The following is a 19378-nucleotide window of genomic DNA, read 5'->3' on the forward strand; positions in this document are numbered from 1 at the left end:
AAATGTGTACTAGAGTGAAAGACGGTCTCTTTGCTCCAAAATGAAAGTGTTCATTCTTGTTAAGGATGGGAAGTGGAGGCCGGAGGAAATCAGCACAAGCAAATGTGCTAAAGTAACATGTCTGCTGACTCACTTCCTTGTCCATTGCCAAGTCTAGTTCAAGCCCTGTCTTAGTCAGTGTTCTGTGGCTGTGAAGAGACACCATGACCACAGCAGCTCTTATTAAGGGAAACATTTAACTGTGGTGGCAGCCTACAGTTTCACAGGCTCAGTGTATTATCATGGTGGGGAGCATGGCATCGGGGAGCATGGCAGCTGGGAGCGGGACAGTCTGTAGGCAGACATGGTGCTGGTGAATTCCTCATCCTGATACAAAGGCAGCCAGAAGTGAACTGAGACACTGAATGTGGCTTGAGCATATATAAGACCTCAAACCCACCTCCACAGTGATACACTTCTTCCAACAAGGTCACACCCACTCCAACAAAGCCACACCTCCTAATACTGCCACTCCCTTTGGGGTCCATTTTCTTTCAAACCATCACATTCCACTCCCTGACTCCCAAAAGCTGTAGTCATATCATAAAGCAAAAACGCATTCAGTCCAACTTCAAAGGTTCCCAGTCTACCACAGTCTCAACAATGTTTAAAAGTCCAAAGCTGAAAGTCTAGTCTGAGAGTCATGCAATCTCTTAACTGTAATCCCCTATAAAATAAAAATTTAAAAAACCGGATCACATTCTTTCAACATATAACAACACAGGATTTACATTATCATTCCAAAATGTAGGGAAGGGAGAATAGTGAGGAAATATTGGACCAAAGCAAGACCAAAACCCAGCTGGGCAAATTCTGCATCTCCATGTCTGATGTCAAAATGCTCTCTAGATCTCCAACTCCTTTCATCTTTATTGACTACAACGCACTTCTTTCTCTTGGGCTGGTTCCACTCACTGTTAGCAGCTCTCCTCAGCGTGCATCCCATGGTTCTGGCATCTGGAACATCTTGGGTTCTCTGAGGCAATTCAGTCTCCAACTTCCAGCTTCTCACAATGGCCTCTAGTTGTGGAAGGAGATTCCATAATACCTTTCTTCTACCCTTGACTCTAAAGCCAGAACCACATGACCAAAGCTGCCAAAGTCTGCTGCTTACTAGGGCTAAAACATGCCCTCCTGTTCAATTACATCTTCACCAGCTTTCTGCTTTCAATTCCTGAGCTTGGCTGTTCTGGAATTTGCTTTGTAGACTGAATGTCCTCAAACTCAGAGATCTGCCAGCCTCTGCCTTCCCAGTGCTGGGATTGAAGCCATGCACAAGCTCCTTTGCCTTCTCATGTTTTTATGTACTATGCTCTATGCTTGTCAGTAAATAAGAATTCACTTTGGGCTATCACTTCACAGAGATAAGAGTTCCCCAGAATAATGCTACTTCATATTATAACCTTATCAGAATGAAGGCTTGTGGGTACGCAGGCTGTCCAGGAGAGGACCCTGAGACCCTACTAGGCCAGCGAAGGGCCCAGCATCCCATCAGCCTTCCATTTGTACACATTCTTGCCTCATTCACTGATACCCGGGGAGGACTGCCCTGCACGGCGATGGCCCATTCTCCCGGCAAATGCTAAGATTCTTGTGTGCGATTGATCTCATAGATGCTTCTGAGTTAATAGAATTAGCTAACTTAATTGCCATTAGAATAAAGTCATAACTAAGAAGCTAAATATTCATTAGCGGGCTCTTTCAAGGAACAACAGCTGCTCCAAGATCCCAGAAGACAAGGGAAATCACAATACTTGATGGCAGCTTCCAGAGCAGTGGTTCTAAGCCTTCCTAATGCTGTGACCCTTAAAACAGTTCTCCGTGTTGTGTTGACCCCCAACCATAAAATTATTTTGTTGCTACTCCATAACTGTCATTTTGCTACTGTTATGAATCATAATGTAAATATCTGATATGCAGGATATCTGATATGTGACACCTATGAAAGGGTCATACGGGTCATTTGACCACCGGGGATTTCTGACCCATAGGTTGAGAACCACCATTCTGGATGGGAAGTGTCCAGTCTGATTCAGTTGAAATGGGTGTATGAGATATTCAGGCTACATGAACTCTAATGCACTTTCTTCCTCTCAGATTCCGAAAGAAAATGAATGGCTTCTTCCTGCATTTACATTTAATAGCATTGGGAAAGAAATTGCCTGGAAGTTGGAGGTAGACTGTAGTTCTAGTCGTGTATCCGAAACAATCACCTCTGAAAAGGTCCTTTACCCATCTCTTTCAAGATTAAGATTTAAGTAGGGTTTTGGGGGAAGGGTAGGATGTGTTTCATGTACAGTGAATCTAGATGCCCTTTCTACCTGTCAATGGCGTGGTCAGGGCTGACTCTTCACCTGCATCTTCTCATGGAAATATCAGCAACATATTTATCATCCAGAGTTTGTTATGGTTACTCTAAGTTCATGGTGATCTCAGTAAGCATGGGCAGATAGCGAGCCACACGGAGATTGACTAAGATTGATGGCAGTGCGTGACTGATCAGTTTCAACTGTGGGATAAATTGAACACCTGTTACTGCTGAAGGCATCCGTGGGAAAATAGAACATTATCCTAGCACTTCACGCCATAAGCCACACTGTCAAGACCCATAGATGCCGCATGGAGAAAAAAAAAAAGACCCTTTCCTAAGCATATTCATGTATATCTTGGTATAAGATCTAAGTCAGAAGCACAGCTTTTATTACATACACTGTCATACTGGCCCTTAAATGATCCCACTAATTACACTCATGTAAAGTGGTGGGGACAAATTAGGTTAGAGGACAACCTCAGACAGCTGCTCTTCTAGAAACTACATTTAGTGTTGCTGCTATTATTTATCTTTGAGTCCTTTTGGTCTCCTGTCATCAACCTGAACCTCCACACAAACGTCTTATGAAAAATCGAGTCTCCCATGAGGCAGGCAATCAGTGAACTGGCGTCATCAAAAACTGCCCTTTCTCTTCTGCACCTGACTCTAGCCTCACAGTCTGGTGGCTGTGCAATGGCAGGGAGGCGTGTTTTCCTGAGTGACACCTCTGAACTGGGAGTGACTCACAGAATAAGACCCTGACTCACAGGAAACCCCGAATCAGTGACAGTCACCTCACATTCAGAACACCCATGGCATTAACTAGAAATTTTCAACTTTAGATGCTTAGGATGATGGGCTTGCAGGAGGGAGCAACAGCCTTGCAGACCTGGTCTCTCCCTCCTTTAGGAAACAGGGCCCTTGGGGCTTGGTTCAAAGATAAAAGAAGACATAGTGCCCTCTAGTGGAAAACAGGTGAAACAACTCAGAGACTGTAATAAAAAAAAAACAATTTCTTGTAGGGAATTCTGACTAAAATTAATAAAAAAAATTAAATGTAAAGTCATGAAACCAAATATTAATATCTATACAGGGTTTGGATACCTTTGCATTATCCCATAAAACAATGAAGTTTATCTTATCTTTTCATTATATAAACATTTACATAAACAACTTCAGGAACAAAGCCTCAAACACCTTTTGCCAAACAAACATGGGCCACTGTGACTATCACTGCACAAGTGATTGGGTTTTCCATGGCAAAAATACTTCAACCAGGTCTGATGATTCTTCCTAAGTATTCTGAATACTGAGACGGGGAGACATGCTAATTCAAGGCCAGCCTGGGCAGCTTCGTGAGACACACTCAATCTAAAAAGTGAAAACGGGGCATTGTTGAGCAGACGGCACTCGCTAGCTGTGGGAGGTCCTGAGGCCAATCTGCACTGCTTGGGAAAGATTTCAGCGTGCTGTGAGTGACACGGAAGGACTTCTTTCTGTCCACGTGCAGTCCCACTGTCCCCTCACAGCATGTCTGATCTCTGAGAGTCGCAGTGTCCGACACAATCATGTATTCCTGTCCTCCTGGCACCTGGGGGGCTGAGGCAGGAGGCTGAGAAGCCAAGATCCGCCTGGTTTACACTGCGAGACCCTGTCCCCTCCCTCCAAAAAGGACTTGTCACGGGACTGTCTCTAATGACACTGTCTATGCTCTAGCTGTTACCTATAGCACTTCCCTTAACTGGACGTCATGGGGCTGGTTTGCACCCAGCTTCTGCTCCTTACAGTCTCCTCTTCATCTTAAAATTCCATCAGTATGAAGTGGTGTCCGAAGGCAGACATTCTGACGCCAGGCTGGACTTGAATCCCAGCGTTAGCGTTTACTGACAGTGTGGGTCATGTTCATCAGTACAAAGCAGCAGTGTCAATACCAGGGGCGTCATAGAGCACCTAGCAAGGTGATTAGACCAGGAGCTAATCACTGAGAGACTCTTAGGGCCTTCTATACTATTGATTCAAGAGGTTACAGTGTAAGTGGGAAGAGTCCACGCAGGAATGGGTCCTGCCCTAGGTGCTGGTTTTTAGGAAGAAAACATTCCTTACAGTCTTCCGGCTTACCCTCTCTCTGCTCTTGTTTTTCTAGAGCAGCAGGATGATGTACTCGCAGTGGACAGACTTTAATGAAAGTGTCCCATGAAGAGAAGACAAAGCCTTTTGCAGTGTCACTAGGTGGGTTTGTCCCTCACTCTGTAGAAAGCCTACACTTCAACTCTGTCAATAATAAGGAGAGTAACTTGAGTTCCACCTGCCAGTGGTGGTTATGGCTCTCTACCTGGCCAGAACTCAGTCTGAGAGTGACTTGTATACTTCAGTTGGTTCTTGAAGAGTATGATAGAATTTGGCTAGGGAGAAGGAGGGAAAAGTTAGAACAGGATAGTTCTCTAAGATTTACAATAATTTATAGTAATATATAATTATAATAAAATATAAAGCACTGGTCAAAATGAGTAACTCCTAGTCCTATTGATGAGATATGGTGTCATAACTAAGCTATGACAGTAAAATTGGTGAATAATTTCTCAACATCTATTTTTCAAATTGCGTAACCTAATTACCAAGAATGCTATAGGCACATTGTGTGGTGGGGGCGGGTTATGAGTGTGGTATATATATGCTGTGGGGTGGGGAGGGTGTATTTGGGTATGTGGTGTATAGTTGTGTGGTATGTGTGTGATATTTGTGTGTATATGTGTAGAATTTTTGTGTACTGTGGGTTTGTGGGGGTATATATTTACTCTTTAAGACAATCCTATTGGCCAGACGGTGGTGGCGCATGCCTTTAATCCCAACATTCAGAGGGCAGAGGCAGGCAGATCTCTATGAGTTCAGGTCCAGCCTGGTCTACATAGTGAATTCTAGGACAGCTTGGACTACACAGTGAAACCCTGTCTCAAAAACAAAACAACAACAGCAACAACAAAACCCCAACAACCCGGTTTCCTCCCTGTTGCAGCTGATGATACTGAGACACAGAGAGCAGCAATTTGCTCAGTGTCACATGGTGGCTGATACTGAGTGTCAACTTGACAGCTTCCACAGTCACCTGGGAGATGCATCTCTGAGCATATCTTTGAGGGAGTCTGGTTGATGGAAGGTTGGAAAAGCTAGACACACTAAGGCAGGTCCAATGTCACACACATGCAATCCTAACGTGGGAGGCAGAGGCAGGAGGGTCGTGAGTTTCAAGTCAGTTTGAGCTACATAGTGTGACTGTGTCTAAAAACAAAACATACAAACCAAACATCCAGGAGTTTGGATGTAAAGAAAAGAATGACCAGACTCTCATGATTCTGTGTTACTTGCTGATGTATTTCAAGGAAGACTCTGTCGCTTCCTGTTTCATAGACTAGACAGCAAAACATGAAGGGATAGTAGAGTAAAACTGGAACTTGGCCTTAGCTAGGCCACCGATGGAAAGGGGCATGGCAGAAAATCAGAATACGGTTCTTTCATCCTTTATTTCCAACCAGGACTGGAGATGTGAATTGGAGATTTCATCTGTATTGGAAAGCCGAAACTTCAAAGTATAAAACTCCCTGGGTCGTGTGTGTGTGTGTGTGTGTGTGTGTGTGTGTGTGTGTGTGTGTGTGTGTGTTGAAGAGGAAAAAGAGGAACTGAAGCTGAGGTGGGAATATGGACCTCCTGAAGCTGTGGAATTTAGCTGGTCTGCACAATGTCAAGTCCCCAGCCAACCACTTCAAAGAGAACAGGAACGGAGAACTTGGACGCAGCTAGGAAGTTTAACGAAGAACACTGGAGAGAAGAAGCTAAACGTGGCTTCTGCCCTCAACACACTGACATTGCCGAACGGGGTGAATCAAGGCTGCTTCTCGCCATTCTCTTCACCTTCCCAGGATGGAAGGTCCCTTTGAAGCCAGCTAGGTGTGTGAAGCAGAGAGGAGGAAGACCTCCTGTTATAAAACCGGAACACTTACTTTAACTCTTGCGTGTGCCGTGTCCATAGTTCCAACCCCTCTGATCCTTGACAGACCCTCTGTGTGCAGTTCGCTCATTTCTGACCAACTGTGCCTTCAAGGGAGGGCTGTTCCCTGTCTGCTCCAGGTTTCTGTGAGTCTCTATCCTGCTTCAGCCTGAAACATCCTGTCAATACTTCTAGCGATGACTTGCTAGAAGACTCTGTGCTCTTCTTATTCCTAAAACTTAGTCTGCCAAGTATCTTGAAAAGAATCACCTGTGTTTGGACAGGAGGCTTTGTGCATTCGATAGCCATCTGGTCACCTTATAGGTAGTATGGTAGACACAATTCAGCAGCCCCAGTGAGCCATGTCTGTGTATAATCCTGCCCCCCTGCAACTTGCTTCTAAACTGTAAGACAGTAGCAAATATGATCTGATATCACCCTATTGGTCATACTTTGCCATAAAGCACTGCCTTAACTGGGTGGAAAGACTTTCTTTCTGGCTTTGAAGATGCCATGTTACGGGAGGGCCATGCAACAAGGAACTACGGATAGCTTCTTCAAGATGACAGGGGCCCCAAAACAACAGCCAGCAGGAAAATGGGGAGCTTGGTGCGCTAGCCTCAAGGGACAGTTCTGTCAGCACTGAACGAGTTCAGAAGCAGAAGCTGCTTCCTCTCATTCAGGCCTGTAGATGGCCACACCATCCAGCTGACCTCTTAGAAAACCCCAAGCTCAGGATGTAGCTGAGCCCAGATGCCTCCCACTGTACGAAACTCTGAGCTCATAGCAGAGCGCACTTCTGAAAGGGCTTGCTGCCCAGATAGCTAAGTAAAGCAGTAGATGGCTTAGGGGCCCTTTGGAGACTCTGTGATGAGAAGCAGGAAAGGCAGGAGACTTTTCAAAGTTCTTTTTAAGATAGGAGCAGTTCACAGGATGCCCCACCCATGCTGTGCGGTATCAGTCGTGTGGGATTCGCCTTGTAGAAACACCGTGATTATGGCTTTGAGAAGATGTGCGCATCGGTCAGGTTTCAGCCAGGAAAGCAGAAATCATCACGCCACTTGAATGATGTAATGCACATGCTTTGTTAAGAAGGCAATGGGAGCAGACAGGAAGGTTGAGATAGCCTAGAGATTAGCAGCACATCCAGGAGATCTCATCAACCTTTGGGCTCCTCAAGTTTCATATTTTATATGGCGCTCGTGTGTTTGTACTTGTGAGTGTGCCTGTGAGTGTATTTTGTTTTGTTTGAGCCTGGGTGTGGCTGTGTTGTTCAGGCTCAGGCTAGCCTCACACTCAAGATTCTCTTGCTTTAGCCTCCCAGTAGCTGCGATTACAGGCATACACCACCATGCTCTGCTTTTTGTTAGTGAAATTGTATGCCTTGTCTGTTAATTTGTGTATTATTGGTGGTTCCAGAAGATTCGATTTCTGCAAGTCTGAGCTTCCCTACAGTAGCCAGGTTATAAAGCCATGAATAAGAGGCAACAAGATGGCTGGCAAACAGATGCCATGGATAAGAGGCAGCGAGATGACTGACAAACAGATCTACAAGGGGCCCAGATACTGGAACTGTTACGGGAAACCTGGGAAGCAAGGCTTGCATAGGTTTTGTTGCAGCCTGTTGCCATGGCTCAGAATAATAGCTGACTCAAGTTGATAGAAATGTCCATTCATAGGAACATACTACAGTTTTGATAAATCCTGGTGAGTGTCTTTCTGTAAAGGAGGTCTTGGTGACAGACCGTGAAGTTACTAGATTCGTCATCAGTGACCCTTCATCCTGTGCCGTCAGAGCCATCTCCACACAGCCCGTCCTTTGTTTCAGCAAATGCTGTTTAACCTTGGTGTCAAAGCATCTCAGGTCTACTCTACACACGTCCTCATTTCTGTGGGCTGTCATCCATGAGCATAGGAAGTACACAGATCAGAAAACCTGTTCATTTTCTCTCGCTGCTTTCAGCACAAAGCTCCCTGAGAGTTGGCACTCTTGGGGAGTAAAAGAAAATTATCGTTCTTCTCCTACACCGTATGCTGACATGGAACTAGTAAAACCTATCATAAATTTAAAAAGCAAATTCCGGGACAATGTATAATATGCCTCTTTTAGACAAAGGAGAGAGTGATGGTTAATCTCATCAATCTGACCGTCTGCAGAATCACCTAGAATGCGAGCATCTTGGGCATGTCTGTGAGGGAGTTTCTAGACCGGATTAAGTGAGGTGGAAAGACGGATGCATGTAAGCAATAATTTTCCCTGACCTGGCCCGGTGGGAAAGTCTTTTCCTCTCATATACTAGGTTCTCCTTAGACACAGTTGAAGATAAACTGAAGGTCAGACTCTGTGACTCGTTGACATTTTCAGGGTGTTTCTCAACAATTGCTTCATCCAAGCCTTTACACTCCCAGAGCTTCGGAGGTCTAAACTACACAGACGTCTGCTGATCACAGGTGCATCTATTTTATGGACTCCCAGATTTTGATAACAAGGACAGTGAGGCAATACAGAAGGGATTCTTAAATTTGCTTAATGATTTAGCTGTGGACTGATTTCCAGAGTCGGTGCTGTTATTTTACATAACAATATGTTTATATAGAAGTAACTATTTAAAGGACCTTTTTACATATTTGTCTTGTATTTCAAAAGGATTCTTTACTGAAGAATATAGTCATAATATTTGCAAAATAGAAAATCAGCTGTTTTATTTTAAATTTTTGTTTATGTGAATTTTAATTTTTTATATGATATTCAGTGGTGTGTGTGACCCAGAATTAATCTGAAGTATATTTTTGAATTAGTTTGAAAAGCTGTGTGAGATTTGTTGACCTCCATGCTATCCATGCCACTGAAAAGTCCTGCCCCTCTGGTTTCTAGAAGCATGCACTCTTTCTTTGGCCAATATGTGTAAAACAAGATGGAAAATGTTCAATCGCAAACAGCCTACCTTTTCCTGCTATGACAGGGAGTGGGTGAGTTTGTGTCATAGACAACAGAGCTTTTCTCCAGGGGAGGGTGTGGGTCACTACTGTTCAGGGACAGTCCCTGGCACACCTTCTCAGGAAGCCAGCATCCTTCTTCCAGATTTCAGCCCTCTGTGGCTCAAATTCCTGGGAATTAATTCTTTGAACATTGCCAGAAATACAGCACATGCCACACAACAGTACCAGGTAGATCTTAGATCTGCTTTCCCCAGTCAGGATGAGAGCAGAGAAGAGATAACTCGGGCATGCAGAATGGGAGCTGCCCACTCAAAGCCAGGAAGTAAATCCTGCCATTGGGTGCCTGCTGTTTGACTTGTGTGTTGTTTTTCAAAATCAGGACTTTTTTACTGACAAGTCTTGCTTCTCAGAAAAACCAAACCACACGACAACACAAGCTCCATATTCATGCATGTTATCTAGGGTTAGAGGCTTAGTCCCAGAGTCCCCTTTTAGATGGGGGTGAACTCTTGGTCCTCAAAGATTTTCTTATCACTTCCTATCCCTCTGCAGAGCACACACGGACATCTGAATCAATGGCTTATTTAAAATATTTCCAAATCATTCCCTGGTCTTAAAGACACTCTTTGTGTGAAATTCAAGTATTAGTGGGGCTGGCAGTACACCCTGTGGAAGCCAACCTTTCACTACCGGGTTAATTTGCTTTTCTCATTTATGCCTTTGAATTTAAATTCTTGTGCGGTTTTTGACCTCCAGGTAAAGGTAGATGAATGCGACACTGTTGTATTAATAAGACAGAGGCTTCATTAATAGTCATACCGAAAGCAAGCAACATAGTCCTCTTGGGAGAGCCACTGGGGTCCTTAGCAAGAGGGAGAGTTGCAGGAGGAGCTTCTCCTGAGACAGGCCGCCCTCCCTCCCTCCCCCCATCTCCTTTGCTTCCCCTCCTCGCCTTCCCTTCTTTTGTGTTCTTCTATGTATGACCTCCCACCTTTGAACTTGACTAATGACTTTTTTCCTTTTCTAAAGAATGAGAACAGAAGATTCTTTGAACTCCCACAGTCAGACACGAATTATCCCTAAACATCTCCTTCTGTTCTTCTATATTTGGATAATGCCCACATTTATGACATACCTGTGCTATTCAGGCATCATGGGGGCACATACTTATAGCCCTGCACAGAAGGCAAGGCAGTTAGATCATGAACTCAAGGCCAGCCTGAGTTACATAATAAGACACAGTAAAGGAGGGGAGGAGGAGAGGGGAAGTCACTGGTACCTGTATTGATCTGTAAAATACTATTTCTTCAAATTCCTGGATTTTTCTTAGCTGAAGTCCATGTAAATGTGTTTAGACTATAATAAGTGCTTACATCATAGTGTTACAGATGCCACAAACAAGTACGTATGGAGTGCATAGAGAACTCCAGGAAGGGACAGACTGTTCTACAGTGACCCAGAGGGGCCTCTGGGAAGAGGAGCAGTATCTTGCAAGATGACCTGCAGTTTTGGGTAGGCAATGACGCAAGACAGATGCTGTGAGCAGGGAGGAAAGAGCGTGCACACAAGTCTCAAGTCTTGACAGGCATTGAGGCTGGCAAGGGAATGGCTGAGATGGCCAGCATGGCTAACGGGAAGGTAAGCCATGGCAATCAGTTATTGTTAGAGAGGCAGCCTGGTCCCAGGTGGAGGTGAAAGGGATGGGGACAGATATCAAATTCAGTATACAGTTCGGAGATGAAGGACTGGCACGGGCTAAAGTTACAATTTGAATCTTGGGGGAAGGTGTTACTGCACGCTGCCATAAAGAAGGAAACCCTGCAGTGTCAGGTCTGGGTTAGACCAAGTCCAAGTCAACGCTCGTTGTCTTCTGGCCATGTGACCACCTTCTTCTTTCTCCTCCTTGGAATTCTTAGTTCTCTTGCCTTCCACGTGTGTTCCAGTGAACTACGTGTCCAGTTGTCTCCACTTTCTTGAAATACAGTGTCTAAGATCCCTGGACTCTTCAAAGTGACTGTCTGTCTATGCTTATAAGGGGCCTGAGGGCTCCAAGTCCCTAGGCAGCATTAGGATGGGGACTGGACCCTGAAAGACCTCAGCTTGATCACAGGGCTGGACTTTCAGCCCTGACCTCTAGACTTGGGCAGGTCATGCGAGCCTCTTGAAAAAAAATTCATGCTCCTCCCCTAATAGGGAGGTATGGGTGCCTTGATTTAAAGCTGGTCAAAAGTACGGGCCAGGTTCTTTCTTTTTTTTCTCAATATATGTTTTTATTTAAATTAGAAACATGAATGAATCAATCCCAGTTCCCTCTCCCACACTTCCTCCCTTGTCCCTCCACCAGCCTCCCTCCAGTCCCCCACCCAGGGCCAGGTACTTAAAAAGCTAAGCAGACACACAGAGTGCCCTGGCTTTGATTGGAAGAAACACAACAAACAAACAAACAAGCAAACAAACAAAACACAGGTCACAGCCTAAAGTTTGTGGGGAGCAGTCTTGAGATAGAGCTTTCAAGATGGAGGATCTCATGACCCCTCCAGGGTGGTAGTGTCCACACAAAATTAAATTATAGACACAGCTGTCTGGCATCTGCTGTTGCATAATTAATTGCTTGCTTAGTGGTTGAGAGGAATGTCTGTATCTCTCTTGAGGCCACAGTTGTCTTGGGTTTAGATGAACATAGTGTGAACATCTAGCAAAATTCCTTGGATCTCCCCGGCATGCAAGGGGAAAGGAGAAATTCCAAGGTGTTCCTGGCCTGGGTCTGCTGTTCTCTCTTGTCTGTGTGCTCATTCACTGACAATTATCACCCTCATGTGTTCAGTTTCCAGCTATGAACTGGTGACTTCTAACTCAATGTGTACTCCCATCTCATGGATTCCAGACCTTTTCATACAACTGCCTAGTGAATATTTTCTCCATGGTGTCCCGCAGGCACCTCCAGCTCTATCCCCAGCTCTATCCCCTTACCTTAGTTGAACCTGCTTCTCTTCCCACACACACCTCATGTCATCAATGACCTCTTTGATCCACTGATGGCCCAGACTCTTCCGGATTCTAAGTCCATCAGTACAGAGACTGTTCCTGCCACAGTTGCTTCTAGCATTGCAAGACACATAGCAGACACTGCTGCAAATCCTGCTGCAATAAACAGAAGAGCAATAAATGGGCCTTGAGACTGTAACTTGCATCAACCCTCAAGGAATGGATGACATCCTCATCTCTTCCTCTTCCCCCTCCCTCTATAGCCCACATTATTCAAATCAGACAGATTTGTTGCTTCAGAAGGCTTTCCCTGACTACATCCCTCCCCCTTCCTGGTTGGCCAAGTCTCTGAATTTCCTGCATCTACAGCACATGGTTGCCACACAAGTTTCACTCACCAGCACTCTGAAGGATGAAGCATGTACCATATTCTTATTCCAGGACATCCTTATCTGTAAAAGACAGGAAAGATGTCCTGGGAGAGGTATTTGGAAGATGTTTGGACGTAAGAGTGAAGCTCAGAAGAGGACTGTGCCAGAGACATACGTGAAGTACTCATGGTGATGCTGTGGGGATGGGAATGAGTGTTTTTTTGGTTTTTCAAGACAGGGTTTCTCTGTGTTGTTTTGGAGCCTGTCCTGGAACTCGCTCTGTAGACCAGGCTGGCCTCGAATTCACAGAGATTTGCCTGCCTTTGCCTTCTGAGTGCTGGGATTAAAGGTGTGCGCCACCAATGCCCAGCCGGGATGAGTGTTCTTTATCCTTGGTAATGCTGTGGGGATGAGTGCTCTTTATCCATGGTGATGCTATGGGAAGTTGTGTACAGAGCAGAGATGAAAGATAAGGTAAGAGTAAGACACTGAGGATAAGTGGAGACTACTTCTCTAGAGAGACCAGAACCCAGGTACAGAGGCAAGCTAATAACAACTATGCAAAGATGCTGGCTTGGTGTGGCTACATCTTCTGATGTCCCTTTAGCTTAGGAAATTGGAACTGTACTTTGCAACAAAATCCAACACAGATGATGCTCCACATATGCTGGGGGTAACTAAAATAATCATAGATTGGAAATGTACTTAGTGTCTATCTCCCATGGAACACCTTAGAGTACAGGCTGGGTAGTTTCTCCTTGTGACCACTGACTGACTAAGCACCGTGACTCCCTGCTGCTGCCCAGCACCACAGGCAGATCAGGACAATGTTCAAAATGCAAAGGACCATTTCTGCTGGATGCATGTTTCTTTGCACAACAAAAAAGCCTAAGACTAGTCATACATAAAGGTGCATGCCTGTAATCCAGCACTGGCCATACATAGAGGTTTATGTCTGTAACCCAGCACTGGTAATACATAGAAGTGCATGTCTGTAACCCAGCACTGAGAGGTAGAGGCAGGAGGATGAGAAACTTGAGGTCGTTCTGGGTTACATAAGAGCCTGTCTTAAAAAACAAACATAAAGAAAAAAAATCAACAACAACAAGAACAAGACAACCACACACACACACACACACACACACACACACACACACGTGCGCATGCACACACACAAGCTCTGGTCAAATCACTGTATGTCAGGGTAGAAACATGTTGATCAAACTAAACACTAAGCCAGATTCAGGTCTTGGTTTAACAGTTGGTGATTTCCCATTGAAAAGAAATGTGGACCATTTCCTTCTATACCATAGAACTGTGAGTATGTTAACAGCGGAAAGAAAACTGAAGTCCCAATTCAAAAGACAACAAACAGATAAATGGGAAGTGAGGAACTATATCCAAAAGAACGCACTCATCAGTCATGTGACCACATGGCTTTAGTGAAACACATGTCTGAAGACAAAGAAGCATTTGGGTCCTTGATTTCATTTTGGAGCAGAAATGAACGGTGTATGAAGGGGGCCCAGGCATGAAAATGAAGAATTCCTCCAACAGTGGTGGATAAACTTTTAGAGAATTGTGTGTTCTCAACTGTAAATACTGCTGCAAAGGAAATGAATATTATAGAATCCAAGTGTGATGGGAAATCCATCCAGGTGAACACTCCAGCTTCAGCTTAGGAATAAACCATTCAGTCTTAGAGCTGACATTAATAAAAATCTGGCCTTCCCTTTACTATTATTCATAGTCGCAGAAAGTGACTATTTCATTAAATCTTGACCCAAGGAAGGGGATTTTAAAAGTTTTAAGTTTTATTTTATGCATAAGAATATTTTGCTTTCATGTATATCTGTGCATCTCTTTCATGCCTGGTGACCACAGAGGCCAGAAGAGAGCATCAGATCCTAGAGAACTGAAGTTACAGACAGTTGTCATGTGGGTGCTGGGAATTGAACCTAGGTCCTCTGAAAGAGCAGCCAATACTATTAAACCCCAAAGGCGCCTCTCCAGCCCCTGAGGATCCTTTTATTTTTCTGTTTGAGACAGTCTTTCTGTGTAGTACTGGCTGTCCTGGAACTTGCAATGTAGACCAAGCCTGCCTGGAATTCACAGGGTTCTGGTTGCCTCTGCCTCCTGAGTGCTGGGATCAAAGGTAGGTACAACCATACCCGGCTCTGAAGTGGATTTTTTAATTTCTGTTTTTGAGGAGTAAGGGTTGGAAAACTTCATCCATTTATTTATCCACCTGATGAGTAATTTAGTATTCAGGGCATATATTGTAGTGAAGAAACATGATTTTTAAAAAATTGGTCCCAGTGAAGTTCTAATCCCAGGTGTCACCAAGCAGACCCAGGGACACAGTCGGTGGCCTTCCTTCTACCTGGCTCTGCTCCTTGATCTAAGCCTTCTAGTAGACCTCAGACACAGTTTCTAGTAGTGGCCATCCATTTTAATAATAGTAGTAATTTTGGGAAACCAGCAAAGCACAGGCCATGACTCAGGGAATGGAAGTTCTCAAGAGAGCTGAGTAGCTCCTAGGCACTCACCAACCACACGCCTTGGCCAAGCACCCAGTCTGTGGTTGACAACAGTGTCAGCTCTGAGCCTGGAGGAATGGCTGTTAAAACAGCAGGGACTAACACAATGCAGGCGGAGGTGCTTATACAATCATTTGTGTAATGCTTGACATATTATATGCATGGTTTCGGGTAATTATATAAATACAGTGCTACAGAAAAAATAATGACCCAGTCAGCCAATTCAATGGCATTTCCAGTAATCTCAGAAATTTTGCAGTGGTGTTCTGGGTGGATGAGTCAGTGTTGAGTCCGTTGACTTGATGAGAAGTATTGTTCAGTTGCCCTTTGCAACATTTAGTTTGAGCCGGATGCAGCAGGGACCAAACCAGGAGGACCCAGACACAGTAAGAGTCACTTCTCAGAGCTGACATCATTGGAGGAGGAAGCAAGTGGACATTTTCTCATTCATTCATTAAACAAATATTTACTGGGCGCTTACTCTGTTCTGTTCATTGCTGTGCCCTTGGTGTCTGGAATATCACCACTGCCTGAAGTGGTTTCCATTGTACTAGGGGAGATAATTAAAATGTACAGATGTGTTGATATTAGATAGTAAGTGTACAAAGAAAGTGAAATGGGGCTATGGATGGTGTGACAGAGGGAGGGAGACTGTGTTAGTCCTATAATTAATGCCAGCTGGCTCAAGAAACCAACACTGCTAGTTCAGTGGCTTAACCCAACGAAGGCATTCTCTCACAAAGTAGGGTTGGGAGTGGAGATTCAGGGACCTAGGCACACAGGTGTTCTCCATCACACTTCTTGGGGGCTTCAAAGTGAGAGAGAGAGAGAGAGAGAGAGAGAGAGAGAGAGAGAGAGAGAGAGAGAGAGAGAGAGAGAGAGAGGAGGCTTGGTAGAGCTAGGCTGATTCTGAGTGAGGAAAAGGTGCAGCATGGTGGACCTCTAGTGTAGGCGGCGTCCAAGCAAGAGAACAGCAAAGGCAAAAGCAGGGGCAGTCCCAAGAAGAGTAAAGAAACCAGTGTGGCCTCCCCAGTGGAAGAGGCAGCCAAGAGCCAGGCACTTTGGGTCCCTCCAGCCACTGTAGAAAGTGAGAAAATACAGGTATTTCGAACCAATCTAATGTCCCTTAAGGAATTCTAAACATAAAAAAATAAGGAAATAGAAATTGTTGACAGCTACAGTGACGACTACATGAACTAAATTATAAATTATGTTCTATTTTCTAGGGAAGTGGTTCTTAACCTGTGGATTGATATCCTGAATAGAAGATTTACATTATGCTTCATAGCATTAGCAAAATTACAGTTGTGAATAATTTTATGGCTGGGGGGCCACCACGAGGACTGTATTAAAGGGTCGCAGCATTAGGAAGGTTGAGAACCACTGCTCTAGAGGAGGGCTTCTCAACCTCTTCCCACTTATGACCTTTTTATTCATGAAAAATGTATATAACCTTAGATAAATAGCTATATATAATCATTATAAAATCATTTACTGGTAATAAATCAAGTATTTCACACAATTATTTTCCATGTGTATAAATTTACCATGAATTAAAGGCAAAGGTTGCATTCTAATAAGATAGGGGTGCCTGTTTGTTTTTAAATAAGAATTCATCTTGGATGAATGTTTGCTACGGGAAGGCACAGCATCTTTAATGTTTTGCAGAGTTGATTGACATTTGTTTCTATAATTCTTCTGAATGTCATATTTGGTACAAAAATGGCAGAAGATCATTTCACAAATTGTTAGCAGTTCCATCCTAATCCCAAGCCAAAGTCATTTAACAAACGTTTATAAACTCAGGTCAGCAATTTAAACAGCAGTTGTAAAATCACTGGAACACAGTCTAAAGGCAGTCTGACACATACATGGTGAGGAAGCACAGCGGGAAGCTGCTTTCTTCTCTATTATGGTCCTATAAGAGCAAAGAACTGTATATGCGCACTGAAAACACCACTGCTCATAATATGCAATGGTCTTAAATCACCGCTAGGACACATGAGTAGTATTTACTGGCATTGCATGTCTGATGGCAGGCAGGCATCCTGCAAAGTGTGTTAACTGTGTCTTCAAACCAAGGCTGCAGTGAGGTTGAACAAGGACCAGGCTGAGTGCAGCTAGAAGCTCTTCAGATCCATTATGTATTTGAATCTGAATTAATTATCTCTGTTTGTTGCCTGTTTGGGAAATTTTCACTGTTGCTAATTTTTTCATGACCTCACATTCAGTTAAGTGGCCTCTGTATGGGATTTTAACCTGCAGTTTAAGAAACTGTTTTCTAGGCATATGTTTTATAAATGCATTGTTCTATTCACCCCCCTGGGTGAATAAGTTATTAATTAAGCATAATTCCTCCATGTCCATGACCCACTAGTGGTAGAGTATTTCCTACCATTCTGACCACAGGGCAAAGGGCCATGACAGTTTGTTAGCATCTCTCCCAAACCCTTCTGACTGAAGCATAAAGTCCTTAACCTTGCTCTCACACACTGAGCTCTCACAGATGTGTGTGCACTTGGGTTATCAATAGACTCAACACCCTGGAGGTCCTTAGCTATTGCTTCCACAGTTGTTCAAGAGCTTCATGTAGACTCCTGGAACTATTATTGAACCCAAGATAAGCCTGAAGTTGGGCAACTAACTCTTGAATCTAAAGTTTTCTACTGAGTAGTGGAGTGACTATTGTGTTTTGTCTGGAACATCATAGATGAACATCTCTCGAGTTCCTACATAATAGAAGCTGTTTGGTTAGTGTCATGTTTCTGGTCATGCCAAGTGATGAAGTAGAATCCCAATGATTGTTCCATGAGAACTGTCACACCCCGAAAAGGCTGCACTTCAGAATTACCTCCTGAGATTGAGTTAAGGCTTTCCTTAGGAGGCACAGTGGGAGTCTGGTGTACTGGTTAGGGCTTATAACAGGAAGCTTGGATTACCACAGTGCTTAGGATACCCAGATCAGATAGCCAGGTTGTCATAGAAAGGGTCAGATGAATGACGTGTGACTGGAGAGCCCCAATTAGGGTTTTCCTCAAAGGTCGGGGCTAGACACAGTAAGGACAGTATGGGAAAGTAAGCCTTGGGCAAATTATGTATTGAAGGAAAAGATATGAAACAATGCTACTATAGGAGACTGGGGCTGATTAAAATCTCAGGAAGTGAGCTTTGATCTATAAATTTATTGAGAGGACTGGTCAGTGACCGAGGAGGAAATGTAAAGGTGTGAACATAGGGACCTTCCCTATTGTGTATCACACCTGTAACTGCAATTTTAGGACCCTTATTCTCTTTCGGAAATTGTGCTTCCCCAGATAACAATGACTGTAAAGCAAACAACTGCACTGTGCTTATCGCACACATCGTTTCCTTCACCTCTAAGGTAAGGATGACGTTGTCACTGAATCCACACAACTCTAGGAGTCAAGAGCAATGCAAGGGACTCGCTCAAGGTCACCGAGCAGGGAATGTCACCTGCAGCCTGGCTCCGAAGCCGAGCTCTCATTAGTGAACATGGGTAGCTCTCTGCACACCTCCTGCAAACTTTACAACTCCTCTCTCCCTACACCACACTTGCCTCTCGTCAAACAAGGACCTTCCCGTCGCCTCTCCTTGCCAACAAGATCAGAGGGTACAGGAGGGAAAGGGGCTGTACCTGCAGTGAATACACCCCTGGCAAGGACATCCTTATCAGTGCAAAAGCTCATCTTCGTGTGAAAGCCTTTTTTACACTCGTGGGACTAAGCCATCTTAGGAACATTCTCTCCGAACCGTCAGAGAGGGAACGGCTATCGTGGATATAAATACTCACTTTCTTTTTTTTTTTTTTCTTGGTTTTTACGAGACAGGGTTTCTCTGTATTGTTTTCGAAGCTGTCGGTCCAGCCCAGCCTCGAACTCACAGAGATCCGCCTGCCTTCGCTGGGATTAAAGGCGTGTGCCACCACCGCCCGGCTCAAATACTCACTTTCTAATAGGTGCTTTTTGGCTAAAAAAAAAAAAAAAAAAAAAAACGAAACAACTTCAGAGAATTCACTTCTGAAAAGAAAACAAAAACAAATCCATTCGCCGCGTGGTCAACCCAAGCGCGCCACTTTTCCACAGCCGCCACGAGGGGGCGGCGGCGGCCGCGGAGTCGGCGCCGGCGCGGCTGCTCGGCTATCGCTTGCTCTTGTCTGGGACGAGGCCCTCGGCAATGGATTAGCTCCGCT

Source organism: Mesocricetus auratus, unplaced genomic scaffold (genome assembly GCF_017639785.1).
Source record: "Mesocricetus auratus isolate SY011 unplaced genomic scaffold, BCM_Maur_2.0 Super-Scaffold_100020, whole genome shotgun sequence".
NCBI lineage: Eukaryota > Metazoa > Chordata > Mammalia > Rodentia > Cricetidae > Mesocricetus > Mesocricetus auratus.